This window comes from Vulpes lagopus, chromosome 10 (assembly GCF_018345385.1).
Source record: "Vulpes lagopus strain Blue_001 chromosome 10, ASM1834538v1, whole genome shotgun sequence".
Taxonomy (NCBI): Eukaryota; Metazoa; Chordata; class Mammalia; order Carnivora; family Canidae; genus Vulpes; species Vulpes lagopus.
Genome location: NC_054833.1, coordinates 73,786,755 through 73,799,838, shown reverse-complemented (window position 1 = coordinate 73,799,838; position 13,084 = coordinate 73,786,755). Strand labels below are relative to the sequence as shown.

The 13,084-nt window shown below is 39.8% G+C and overlaps 1 protein-coding gene and 1 pseudogene across 5 annotated transcripts in view; both read left to right on the top strand.

Annotated features, from left to right (window-relative positions):
• Positions 1-6,543: 6,543 nt before the first annotated feature.
• ATG4C (autophagy related 4C cysteine peptidase) overlaps positions 6,544-13,084 on the top strand; it is a 166,269-nt gene continuing 159,728 nt past the window's right edge. For all 5 annotated transcript variants that reach the window (XM_041771207.1, XM_041771209.1, XM_041771210.1 and 2 more), the window contains exon 1: positions 6,544-6,672. The gene's annotated coding sequence lies outside the window, so the exon portion shown is untranslated. The remainder of the gene's footprint in view (positions 6,673-13,084) is intronic.
• LOC121500928 lies at positions 10,098-11,592 on the top strand (annotated as a pseudogene).

Sequence of the window (13,084 nt, the reverse complement as noted above, 5' to 3'; positions counted from 1 at the left end):
TGCCCCAAGATTTCCCATTTTTAATTTTTATTTTTTAAAAGATTTTATTTATTCATGACAGACACAGAGAGAGTGACCTTATTTCTATTACCTCTCCTAAATCTTCTCCTAAATCTCCTAATAGAAATCTTTCTATTTCTCCATTGCTCTCTTTATCTCAGCCTAGCTACAGAATCCCCATAATTTTGAAAACAAGTTCAGTGAAGTCAGCTTACCTCCTAAATGTGGTATTATTCCATCCTTCTTTTCATTTCATAGCCATATTCAGCAAATGCTGCAAAGTAAACCTTAGTCTTGAAATGCCACACATGATCTAGTTAAAACTTATATCTGCCCAACACCTAGCACTGTGCTAAATCCTGGAAATATGAAGAGAATTCAGATAGGAAAACTATGCTCCCACAATACAGTTTGTTAAACATTATGATAGAGGTATGGACAAGATATTAAGAGAACAAGGAATGTCAGTTACTCTCAAATTGAGGGACCTTAGAGAAGAAAGTCCTGAGATAACTTAAATGACAAAAATAATTAGGGGCAGCCCTGATGGCCCAGAGGTTTAGCGCCACCTTCAGCCCAGGGTGTGATCCTGGAGACCCAGAATCGAGTCCCACGTCAGGCTCCCTGCGTGGAGCCTGCTTCTCCCTCTGCCTGTGTCTCTGCCTCTGTGTGTGTGTGTGTGTGTATGTGTCTGTCTTTAATAAATAAATAAATAAAATCTTTAAAAAAAAATTAGCCACCTGCAGCAGAGAGAAGTTCAACCAATGTAGAGTAACTCAAAAATTCATTATAGCTGGAAGGTGAGAGTGAGAGTGTGGTACAACACAAGGCTGGAAAGACAGACTGAGGCTATTTTCTAAAGGGATCTTGTGTACTATGTTTAAGAATCATAGACTTTATGATTTGTATAGGCAACCATTTGGGGAATGACATAATTAGATTTCATTTTAGGCTGTGGAGAACGGTTTGGGCTGGAAAGAACAGTTAAAATATTGTTTTCATAATTCACATTAAAAAATGGGAAATCTGGAGCTACCTGGGTGGCTCAACGGTTGAGCATCTGCCTTTGGCGCAGGCGTGATCCTGGAGTCCCAGGATGGAGTCTTATATCAGGCTCTCTGCGTGGAGCCAGCTTCTCCCTCTGCCTGTGTCTCTGCCTCTCCCTCTCACTCTCTGTGTCTCTCATGAATAAATACATGAAGTCTTTTTAAAATATCTTTTAAAAAATGGGAAATCTTGGGACACCTGGGTAGCTCAGTGGTTGAGTGTCTGCCTTCAGCTCAGGGCATGATCCCGGGGTCCTGGGATTGAGTCTTGAATCAGGCTTCCGGCAGGTAGCCGTCTCCTTTTCTTCTTCTTTCTTCTTCTTCTTCTTCTTCTTCTTCTTCTTCTTCTTCTTCTTCTTCTTCTTCTTCTTCTTCTTCTTCTTCTTCTTAAGATTTTATTTATTTATGCATGAGAGAGAGAGAGAGAGAGAGAGAGAGAGAGGCAGAGACACAGGCAGAAGGAGAAGCAGGCTCCATGCAGGGAGCCCGATGTGGGACTCCATCCCGGGACTCCAGGATCATGCCCTGGGCCCAAGGTAGGTGCTAAACTGCTGAGCCACCCAGGGATCCCCCAGGGAGCTTGCTTCTCCCTCTGCCTATGTCTCTGCCTCTCTCTCTATGTCTTTCATAAATGAATGAATAAAATCTTCAAAAAATTTTTAAAAATATTAATGGTAGAATGGTGAGTATACAGATACATGCTGCAAAATTCTTTCAACTTTTTGGGGCATCTGGCTAACTCAATTGCTGGAGCATGTGACTCTTGATCCCAGTGTTGTGAGTTCAAGCTCCACGTTGGGTGTAGAGATTGCTTAAAAAGAAATCTTAAAAAAAATTCTTTCAACTTTTCTGTGTTTGAAATTCTCCATGACAAAATGTTGAACACGCTTCCCCAAATATTACTGTCACATATTTGTATCCTAAGAAGAGACACTGAGGTGCTTTTCTTTAAAAAAAAATTCTGTCTCAGCACCTGGGTGGCTCAGTTGGTTAAGCATCTGCCTTTGGCTCAGGTCATGATCCCAGGGGTCCTGGGATTGAGGCCCCCAGGGGGATCCCTGCGGAGCCCTTTGTCTCTGCCTCTCTGTCTCTGTCTCTGCCTCTCATGAATAAATAAATCTTAAAAAAAAAATTCCGTCCTATTCAGCATCCCATAGCATATGATAACACAGATTTAATTGTGAAATTGTATAGGATAAGCAAAGTGCTGTGGGGCTCTGAAATAAGAGCAAGCACATAGACTCGCCTGAAGAGCTCAAAGAAGTCTAAAAGTATCTCCTAGATATATGTCACTGTGAGTCTCATTTCTATGGATTGTGGCAAGGGGGAGGAAAAAGATTAAATTGAGGTTGAATTTATTATTTGTACATTACTTGGCAAAAAGGATTATTTTTTTTTACTAAGATATCAATTCAAATACTATTTACTTATTAGCACTCATACTATAGTTAAGTCCAAAACTATGAGGGTTATAACAAAAGAAGTCATAATCCTCATCCTCAAGGAGTTTACTAGGAGCTCAAACCATATGGCAATATATTTTGTGTTACATAAAACACAGGTTCTTTTAAGTTTTCCTCAAAATCATTTTATCATTTTTTAGTTTTAATTTTTTTTAACATTTTATGTATTTGAGAGAGAGAGAGAGAGAGAAAATAGCAGGTGGAGCAGCAGGGAGAGGGAGAAGGAGAAGCAGGCTTCCTGCTGAGCAGAGAGCCCAATGTGGGGCTGGATCCCAGGACTCTGGGATCATGATTTGAGCTGAAGGCACTTGGCTGAGCCACCCAGGCACCCCCATTTATTAGCTTTCAGAGGCCTACAAATTACTGGTCTCATCAAGGGCTGAGCTCAATTTATTTCAAGATAATATTATTATTTTTTAAGATTTTATTTATTTATTCATGAGAGACACACAGAGAGAGGCAGAGACACAGGCAGAGGGAGAAGCAGGCTCCATGCAGGGAGCCTGACGTGGGACTCGATCCCGGGACTCTAGGATCAGGCCTTGGGCTGAAGGCAGCGCTAAACCGCTGAGCCACCCAGGCCGCCCCTCAAGATAATATCCTTGACCAGGGATTCATGTTACACATTTACTTATTAAACAGAACTTTCTTCTCTTCTTGGGTTCAGGAGGGAGATGGATAAAGAAGTATGCTTGGTAGAAGTTAAGGATTAAAAGTTTACTAACAAAAATCTGGATCTGTATCACAATCTAATAGATTGGCTGGTATGGCTTCAGTATGTGCCTGGGATATGATGATATTTTAGAAAGGTCTTGATACTTAAGATAAATGTTGTTACATACACAGCAATAAATGCTCTTTCATGATTTTAGAGTGTAGGATTCTGATTAATGAAATATTCTGGTTTTAATATCGATTTTATATAGAATCTGAATTACTAATGAAGAAAATGAAGCTTGAATGTTAAAAATGGCTTATATTAAAACTACAGGTATGAATAAGAAAGGAGTTTCAGGCATTTGGACATCACTCCGAACTCCCACAAACACTAATGGTGAGCAAGTTACTCTGAACAAAGAACTGTCTTACAATTGAGAGGGACAGAAAATATTTAAGATGTGGCTCCTGCCTCTTAGAAAGTATGTTAGCTTTTAGAGAGTTCCAGTTAACCAAATATGGGTCACTTGGGTGGTTCAGTTGGTTGGGCGTCTGCTTTGGGCTCAGGTCATGATCCCTGGGTCATTCTTTGAGCTCTCTGCTCAGCAGGAAGTCTGTCCCTCTCTTTGCCCCTCCCCTCTGCTCTTGTTCTCGCTCTCTTTCAAATAAATAAATAAAATCTTAAAGAAAAGCCCTAAATGAATAAGTGATTATTAGTAGATGATGTTACATATATTTTACTTTCCATTTTCCATTCTGATTAAGCCCTCTTACGTTTTCATTTCCCTTTTCAATCTTTCCCAACTATCAAAACTATGTGTGCTTCAGAAATAGACTGTAGTGGCTAAACAAAGTGCTTTGTCCCTAGCAGCCCTAATCTGTATTTGTTGAACTGAAATGAATATCTTGTCCAGTTTTAACTTCATGTGCTTGGCAATTGGCTAAACTGGAAAGTCAAAGACACATTGAAAAATGAGGAGATGGGACGTCTGGATTGCTCAGCAGTTGAGCATCTGCCGTTGGCCCAGGGCGTGATCCTGGAGTCCAGGGATCCAGTCCCACGTTAGGCTCCCTGCATGGAGCCTGCTTCTCCCTCTGCCCCTCTCTCTGTTTCTCTCATGAATAAATAAATAAAATCTTTAAAAAAAAAATGAGGAGAGAATATTGCTAAATACTGCAGCTGCCAAGAATCTCCTTTCAAAACCTAAAGTCTGTTACATGAATTATGAACTCTTTAAACTCTCTTCCACGTTTGTTTACACAATTGATCATTGAAACTACTTTAGAATATGCGTGTCAATTATTTAGCATATTTTAAAAGCTTCCTTAATAACATCTTTAATAAGTGGATGCAATTATGTATTTATTTACTGCAAACATTTATGAATAACAGATAACCTAATTATAGTTTATCATTACCTCTAATCATTCCAATGGAAAGATTTCTCTCCCTGCATTCATATTGTTTTGGTCCATGAGTATGGAAAGCAGCAGATTGTTTTCTGTGATCATAGATTTTAAATATTTACTTGCTAGTGCTGCATAATTTAGCACACTGTAGTTGGAAAGCAGTTTGCATGGTAGTGGATGCCATGGTGGTGTTACAGAATAGTTTCCCTTTGTGACTTCTACGTGAGGTTGTAAAAATGGAAAGTATTCTACTCCATTTTTCTAACCAATTAGAATCTGTTTAGCTGCAAATCCACAGATAACCAATGTTTATGGTATGCATCAATTTTATTTTGTATAATTACCATATAGTTTAAGAATTCAAGTATTGTTTCTTATAGGCTATTAGTGCACAATATCAAAAATAAAATCTATTTATTCTCCATAACCTAAATCTTTATGAAAGTAACAAAAAGGCATCTAGACCGCTGGTTTGATACATGCTATGTCTGTCCTAAGAAATTGAAAAAAAGTTCTATATTTTAAAATACGGAACCACGGGCTATCTAATGAAGCAAAGAAACAGTTATTTTGTTTGTTCCCTATCATAAATGTTACATTTATGATCTTGCTGTATCTTTTGTGTGATTCGTTACTTGGTTGCCCTACCACATAATAGAAAATAAGTAGCTCCAGTTATCTGTTTTTGTAAGAATAACCATGAAAATAATCCAAACCGTTAACACGTTAAAAAGGTGAAAAACATAAAAAAAAAATTCATTTTGGGGATGCCTGGATGGCTCAGTGGTTAAGCTCTGCTTTCTGCCCAGGGTGTGATCCTGGAGTTAAGGAATCGAGTCCCATGTTGGGCTCCCTGCAAGGAGCCTGCTTCTCCCTCTGCCTGTGTCTCTGCCTCTCTCTCTTATGAATAAATAAAATCTTAAAAAATTTTTTTTCCATTTGAACTTTAAACTCAGCATTCTGAAAGGTTTCTTTTCCCATGTGGGTGCACAGTCCTGCAGTACAGATTGTTAATTTTTTACTTCTAGCTCTTACTATAATTTCTTATGCAATTCAGGAGCATGTCTGGTAGTCCCTTTTCCAATACAATCTTTCAGTACTGCAAAACGACCTAGAATTACACTTTTTAGTAATTTAGTATCAAAACCCGTATGAGTGTGGGTAAAAATTTCCATTTCATAAAAAGCCTTTACACCATCCTGTGTTTCAACCCTTGAAAATAATCGTAATGTGGAAAGTGCACACATTTCTTAACAGATTTTTTTTTGAAGATTTTTTTCAATTATTCTTGAGAGACACAGAGAGAGGCAGAGACACAGGCAGAGGAGAAGCAGGCTCCCCGCAGGGAGCCCCAAGTGGGACTCGATCTCTGGTCCTAGGATCACGCCGTGAGCCAAAGGCAGATGCTCAACCACTGAGCCACCCAGACATCCCACATTCCTTAATATCTTATATAAGTATTTACCTACAGTTTCAACTATAGCTTGGCTTAGAGAACCTTCACAACAGGATAGCAAGGAATATCTGTATTTTTATCAAAGTCGGTCTGCATTAGCCCAAGGAATTTAGCTACTCCTCCGAAATCACATCTCGGGTCTTGCGGGTGTCAGGAGGAGAGCGAAGACTGAGGGGCGCAGTGGATCCTGGGTCTTGTAGTTCAGGCGCTACCGGAGAGGGCGTGGCGTTGCGTGGCACGCTGGGAGTTGAAGTCCAATTGTCCAGCGGGACCTCAAAGCCGGCGTAGTGAGGATTATCTACCAGAGACACTAATTACTGGCAAGATACGTTCCCTTGGCTCTATGCCTGCCATATTGGTAACCTAGGGCTTCAGGTGGGGAACGGGGGGCGGGGGGCGGGGGGCGGGGAAGGCTGAAGTGGAGCGTGGCTCTGTTGGCGCTAATATTGCTACGGCCAATCGGAAGGATTTAGTGCCCCGGAAGTGTCTGACTTACTGGGTTGGAAGGGGAGGCCTTTCCTCTTAACTACGGCGGCCGGGGGAGCTCAGGTGCCTGTGGCTGCGGCGCCGAGGTCGGAACGTCTGCGTGTGGACGGGCTGCTTTTGGGGCGGCTGCTGCTAGAGCTGGAGCCTTTCCCGGGTTGGTGTCTCCTGCACATTTTTTTTTTTTTACACGTCTCCAATTCTGTTTCGGTGAGGGGTGATTTGAGTGGAGCGGAGTCAGGAGAAGGTTGGGACTTAGTGTCTCTGGTCGCCAAAAGATCGGTTTTTTTGGGGGGAGGGTGAGGGGAACCCTGCCCTCTGTGGAGGTCCTGTGGCCAGCCGTTGAGGCTGAGGCTTTTGGCGCCTCCCTCATCTACTTTCTAGAGTGATTTGTTTTGTGACCCCTCGCCCTTCCTGGGCTCCAGACCTAACCATAAACCTTCTGTGGGCAGCTGCCCCCCTTGTGGCTTTGCTTGTAATCCAGAGACGACCTCTTGGCCCCTAAACTGTTGCGTCTGTTTATAACCTTTTCCCCATTAAAAAAAAAGAAAAGAAGTGAAAAACAAACATTAGATTCTCAAGATCTGCCTTCTCATTCCTAACAACCCTTTTTTCCTCCTTTTTGGCCTTCGTTACCGCTGCAGACCTTAACACACTCGCCCGAGTATCTTCACGCCTTTCCATCCAGTCGTTAAGGTCCACTCACTTGACTTGGTTCTCACTCATCCCAGCGCTTCCATCCACATCCACACCCACATCCACACCCACATCCACATGGTTGGAGGTTCGAATACATTCTTCTGATGACGGGTGAATCTGAGAGTCAGTGGTCAACTCCGCATGCCTCTGCTTAGAGAGTTTGTATTTCTTAAGATTTCTTTGGCTTACGTTTTCCTTTTGTGTTATTTTCCCACAGAGGTTTGCTGCTACCCTATAGTTAGGGGAGAATACTTTGTCCTAAGGGCTCTTTGTGTTGGAATTACTTAGGGGGGGATTTCCCCTCCCCATTCTTAGTCGGAGCGTGTCCCCCCTGTGGAATTTGCAGTGATTTAGTGTCCGTTAATAGCAGATGGACACAAGGGAATGCTCTTTCCTTCTAGCTGGCTTGTGATTTGTTATGAGATTATGAGTCATTGAAAGTACCCAGAGGGATTGGAAAAGCCTTGAAAGGTAAAGTCTATGTATGTTCCAATTTACACATTAATAAATCTTCTTTCCTGAACAAGGAAGGGTTTCTAATTGATACAATAATCTGATGCTGTATTGAATTATCAGCTCATTCTCCATAAATTTTGGTAACTGTTTAAAGGTAAACAATAGCCAAAATAAGGAATTGTATAATGTAGTAAAAAAAGTTTAAAAACCGTTTAACTAATGCTCTTTTTCTGTGAAAGGAAGGCAAGTATGTTGAAAAATTTTTTTGTTGTAATTGTTTTTGGTATACTGTTATATATTTTGATAAATCTGGTAAAACAGCATTAGGTGCTGTTCATTTATGTTTCACAGACAGAAATTTTTGTACTTCCTGGCTTTATGGGGACTGTTTAACTCAAATGAGCCTGTAGCTTTTCTTCTATTCTGATTATTGCACTGTGGAAATCCTAATAGTGACACTTACATTCCTCTTTTTTTTTTTTAAGATTTTATTTATTTATTCATAGATATTTATATCTATATCTATATCTCTCTATATATTTATTCATATGTATATATATATATATATAGAGAGAGAGAGAGAGAGAGAGAGGCAGAGACACAGGCAGAGGGAGAAGCAGGCTCCATGCAGGGAACCCGATGTGAGATTCGATCCCGGGTCTCCAGGATAACACCCCAGGCTTCAGGTGGTGCTAAACTGCTGCGCCACTGAGGCTGCCCTACATTCCTCTTTAAGCAGTCAAATATAGTCTATACATGTCAGTAAATATAAATATTACTTACCTATATACCCTGTCAAATTGGAATTATTCCTAATTAATCTGAAATGGTTTCAGCCATGACTATGATTTGGAGCTGAATATATATATTTCAGATGTAATTCACTCATAGAATCCTTTTTTAAATTAATTTTTTAAAATTTAAATTCAGTGAATTAACATATAATGTATTATTGGTTTCAGGGGTAGAATTCAGTGATTCCTTGGTCTTATATAACACCCAGTGCTCATTACATCAGGTGCCCTTCTTAATGTGCATTATCTGGTTACCCCATTCCATTACCCCTCCCCCTCCTGTTTGTTTCCTATGATTAAAGAGTCTCGTATGGTTTGTCTCCTTCTCTGATTTCATCTTGTTTTATTTTTTCCTCTCTTCCTCTCTGATCCTGTTTTGTTTCTTAAATTCCACATGAGTGAGATCATATAATAGTCTTTCTCTAATTGACTTATTTTGCTTAGCATAATATCCTTTAGTTCCACTCATGTCATTGAAAATGGCAAGATTTCATTCTTTTTGATGACCGAATAGTATTCATATATATATATACATTTTTATGTATTCACCTGTTGATGGACATCTGGGCTCTTTCCATAGTTTGGCTATTGTGGACATTGGTGCTATAACCATTAGGGTGCAGGTGCTCCTTCAGATCACTACATTTATATCTTTGGGGTAAATACCCAGTAGTGCAATTGCTGGGTCATTGGGTAGCTCTATTTTCATCTTTTTGAGGAACCTCCATACTGTTTTCCAGAGTGACTGCATCAGCTTACATTCCCATCAACAGTGTAAGAGGATTTCCCTTTCTCTACATCCTCGCCAATGTTTGTCATTTCCTGACTTGTTAATTTTAGCTATTCTGACTGATATGAGGTGGTATCTCATTGGGTTTGATGTGTATTTTCCTGATGAAAAGTGACGTGGATCATTTTTTCATGTGCCTATTGTCCACGTGTAGGTCTTTGGAGAAATATCTGTTCATGTCTTCTGCCCATTTCTTGATTGGATTATTTGTTCTTTGGTTGTTGAGTTTGATAAGTTCTTTATAGGTTTTGGATATTAGCTCTTTATTTGATATGTCATTTGCAGATATCTTCTCCCATTCTGTTGGTTGTCTTTTGGTTTTGTTGTTTCCTTTGCTGTGCATAAACTTTTTATCTTGAAGAAGTCTCAAGTCTTCTGCATGTGGCCCGTTTTCCCAACACCATTTGTTGAAGAGACAGTCTTTTTTTCTATATTCATGGAATTTTGATTGGATGAATGATAAGATGCTAGACATTACTCAAACTTTTAATATTTTTCCTGAGATTTTATTCATTTTGTAGGCATTTATCAAATATGTCTTGCAATTTAACTGTCAGAAAATTATCAAAACATTTACTGAGAGCATCCTCTTCTCCTCAACTCTGTACTAGGTGCTGTTAAAGCATTTTTTTTTTTTAAAAAGATTTTATTTATTTAAATAAATATTTAAGTCCCAGGTCTCCAGGATCATACCCCAGACTGAAGGCAGCACCAAACCGCTGGGCTATTGGGACTGCCCCGTTAAAGCATTATTGCATTTAATCAATACAACAACTCAGTGAGCTTGTGAACATTGTTTACATTTAGCAGGTCAAGAAACTGAAGCTCAAACAGTTCAAGTCACTTAGTTAGTCCAGTTTATTTTGACTCATCCTACTGTACCACAGCTGCAAAGATGTGTTCTCTACTCTGGATTATATAAGAAACATTAATCCAATTAGTACTTTTAAAAGCAATTGTTATTTGGTACATGATATCTGTTATCTGTTGCTGGAGATAAAACAGTGACAAAGGAGACAAAAGTCCCTTCTCTTGGGGAGCTTACACTATAGCAGAATGTATGGGATGTAAACTTTGCCTTCAAGAAGCAGCAAGTACAGCCAATTAGCTATATTAGATTTTATGTGTTTTAGAATGTTAAAGTTGAAAAGAGAGATTAACTAGGAAAGATTTAATGAAGAAGATGAGATTGAATCTAGAACTAAAGTAGTGACAATAGTTTCGGTAGGTAGAAACTGGGAAGAAAGTGATTCTAGCTTGAGGAATAGAAGAAAATTCTGAATTGTAGGGGAGAAAGAAGAGAGGGAGGGACAGATAACTGGACTGCTTTGTATCTTCAGTTCCTTGTACACACAAGTGCACAGTATTGGTTGAATTAGAAACAAGTGTTTAAATGAATGAAGCTATGACAAAAGTTCAGATATAAAGCAAGGAGGAATTAGATAGATCTAATGTTATTATAGTGGGACTGGAAGAAAGGAATGGATTTGATAGCTGTTGGTGAAAGAACCAGGAAGCTCTGTTAATTATTGAATATTGGGAGTAGTGTGATGGCCAAAGGAGAAGGGAGGCTACGTTATCAAGTTTGAACTCAGTGGACCAGGCATGTTGTAGATTTACTCATTTTTTCAAATCATGAGATTAAAAAAAATTCCAAGATAAAACCTTTGTTTTATGAACCACTATGAAAAAAAAAATACTGTCAACTAAACAGAGATCATCAACTATAAGATGCATTTATTTTCAGAGTCAAAATGTAAATATGTGATGTAGAAATGATGAAATAAAGTACTCCTTATGATGGTTAGTGGACTTCATAACCAATTTCTTTCTGTTTATAAATAAATTTGCAATCTTTGACAGGCATTCAGTCATTTAGCATTTATTTATTAACTGGGCATTCTCCTAGGTCATAATGATGAAATAGATGGTGAGTAAATACATTTTCTGCCCTCATAGAAAGTATTGCATAACTGGGAAGGCAGACATAAGTCAAATGTTCAAAGAAATTTAAAGTTCCAGTTATCGGCCCTTGAGCTGGGGCTGCGGGGCCAGGAAGCCGAAGCCCGCAACCCTGAGGCAGAGCGGCCAGCATGGCCAAATACCTGGCCCAGATCATTGTGATGGGGGTGCAGGTGGTGGGCAGGGCCTTTGCCCGGGCCCTGCAGCAGGAGTTTGCAGCCAGCCGGGCAGCAGCTCATGCTCGAGGATTGGTGCTGGACACCAGTCTGCAGCTGCCTCCAACCTGTCTGGCCTCAGCCTCCAAGAGGCCCAGCAGATTCTCAATGTCTCCAAGCTGAGCCCGGAGGAGATCCAAAAGCTTCCTCTGCCTCTGTAACCCAGAGACCACACACCCTCTCACCGTGTCGTCGTCCCCCCCGCCCCCCCCACAGAACTACGAACACCTGTTCAAGGTGAATGATAAATCCGTGGGTGGCTCCTTCTACCTGCAGTCCAAGGTGGTCCGAGCTTGGGAGCGCCTGCAGGAGGAGCTCAGGATCCAGGCCCAGGAGGACAGAGAGAAGGAGCAGATGCCCAAAACGTGACCACTCAGCTCCTCCTACTGCACCCCATCCACCTCCTCTAATTTATAGTTTGGTAATAAATGTCTTTTCTGCATTTTTCAAAAAAATAAAAAATAAAGTTCCAGTTATCGTAAGTGCTTAAAGAAAGGACTTGATGTTATACAGAGGAAAAACTGTTTACAAGAGGGATAGCAGTGTGGATGGGGAGAGGCCAGATGAGAGATGATAATATCTTGGGTAAGATGGTGGTGAAGATAGAAGTGGATGGATTTAGCACTATATAGGAGAGGGGACCAGATGATGGGCTGGATGTGAGGAATGAGGGAGAGAAAGGTGATGGCACCACTGCTTTTTGGGTTATGTAACTGGATGGGTAATGGTACAGTTACTGAGAGAACATTGTAAGGTGATCAGGTTTGCTGGGACATGATTTGTTTGTTAATATTTTTTTTTTATGGTGGCATCAGTTTTCAAGGTTAATTTCTTATTTTTTTCTTTTATGTCATTGTTTGAATTAAGTATATTTGAGGAATGGTGTACCTGAAATCAATTTTTTCAGGTTTTTTTTTTTCCTTGAGAGAGCAGGGATAAAGCATTTGGAAATATGTTGGTGTATGTTTTGAATTTCTATGTAACATTCAACCATATATATGAATAGGTAACTGAGTAGTACAATTATATATGATCTTTATTTTCATGTGAGATTTGGAAATAAATTGGGCATTTGGCTAAATTCTAACTTCATTCAATTAGTGTGTATGTAAATTTAGATGTGTATTAGGGAGGAAGACATGCTTTTGTCTTTTCCTTGAACTGTCTCCTTTTAATAGATATGAATCAATACAATCAGTTTATTTTTAAAATTTTACATTTCATAGTGAAGAAGTAGAATGTGTAGAACAGAGAGCATGGGCTCTGGAGTCAGATTGCCTAGACTCAAGGTGTGTTTTGTTATTAACTAGCAGTATGACCTTGTAGAAGTTTAGTCTTTCCAAGCCATTTTTCCCCATAATCTGTGAGATGAGGATAATAATAGTATCTGCATTATAGAGTTGCTTTAAGGATTAAATGAGATGATGTATGTGCATAGGTTAACAAAATTCCTGTACAGAATTTGTGCTTATTATTGTTACAGATATGTGATCTGAAATTATACCTGTGATAACATTTTATTATTATTTTTAAAGATTTTATTTATTTATTCATGAGAGACACAGAAAGAGAGGCAGAGACATAGGCAGAGGGAGAATCAGGCTCCATGCAGGAAGCCCGATGTGGGACTCGATGCTGGGACCCCGGGACCAC